The sequence below is a fragment of the Sinocyclocheilus anshuiensis genome, unplaced genomic scaffold (assembly GCF_001515605.1).
Source record: "Sinocyclocheilus anshuiensis isolate Anshui unplaced genomic scaffold, SAMN03320099.WGS_v1.1 scaffold767, whole genome shotgun sequence".
In the NCBI taxonomy this organism is placed as follows: domain Eukaryota; kingdom Metazoa; phylum Chordata; class Actinopteri; order Cypriniformes; family Cyprinidae; genus Sinocyclocheilus; species Sinocyclocheilus anshuiensis.
In genome coordinates, this window is record NW_015551124.1 from 1,239,071 (window position 1) to 1,240,242 (window position 1,172).

General features: G+C 17.1%; 1 protein-coding gene across 1 annotated transcript in view; it reads left to right on the forward strand.

The window, feature by feature from the left end:
* LOC107663134 (1-phosphatidylinositol 4,5-bisphosphate phosphodiesterase beta-2-like) overlaps window positions 1-1,172 on the forward strand; it is a 39,498-nt gene that overhangs the window by 18,402 nt on the left and 19,924 nt on the right. The gene's annotated exons all lie outside the window — the stretch shown is intronic.

Genomic DNA, 1,172 nt, shown 5'->3' on the forward strand with positions numbered 1-1,172 from the left:
GTTGTAATAAAAGGTAATAATTAAATCACAAAAATGTCAAATTAAAAAGAAAAAAAATAATATAAATAATAATTTAAAATAAAAGTAATGGAATTTAATTGATTTTCGTACATTTTCGTAAATAGTAAATTCGTTTTTATTTTACAATAGTAATAAAGCAGCAATACAATATATATATTTTATAATATATATATTATTGTCATTTAATAATAATAATAATAATAATAATAGCCATATTTCTATTTTATTTTATTTTTATCCAAATTATGCAGCTCTACACATCAAACCTGGAATTTGCTTTATCGCATTTTAAATCAGAGTCCGATTTTTTTTTTTTTTTTTTTTAAATCTGAATTTATATAAATACACACACATACAGTATATATTTTGAAAATATTTACATGTATTTACATGTCTGTATTTATGTTCATATAATTTATATTATAAATAAATAAATATATTTAATATATAAACATAACCTATTTTTCTGAAATATATACTGTATGTGTGTGTATTTATATATACATAATAAATATACACAGTACACACATATTATGTAAACAAAAAAACTTTTATTTTGGATGTGATTAATCGCAATTAATTGTTTGAAAGCACTAATATATATATATATATATATATTATTTTATTAGCTTTATAATTTGCATTTATTTTTTTTGTCAAAATAAAAGTTTGGTGGTTTAATGTTTGAAATTAGAAGTATTGTAATTTTACAATATGCAATGTAAAATAAAATGATGATTATTATTATTATTTTCTTCAATACTTGATTTTTAGTTTTACAGTGAAATATTAAAGTTGTAATAAAAGGTAATAATTAAATCACAAAAATGTCAAATTAAAAAGAAAAAAAATAATATAAATAATAATTTAAAATAAAAGTAATGGAATTTAATTGATTTTCGTACATTTTCGTAAATAGTAAATTCGTTTTTATTTTACAATAGTAATAAAGCAGCAATACAATATATATATTTTATAATATATATATTATTGTCATTTAATAATAATAATAATAATAATAATAGCCATATTTCTATTTTATTTTATTTTTATCCAAATTATGCAGCTCTACACATCAAACCTGGAATTTGCTTTATCGCATTTTAAATCAGAGTCCGATTTTTTTTTTTTTTTTTTTTAAATCTGAATTT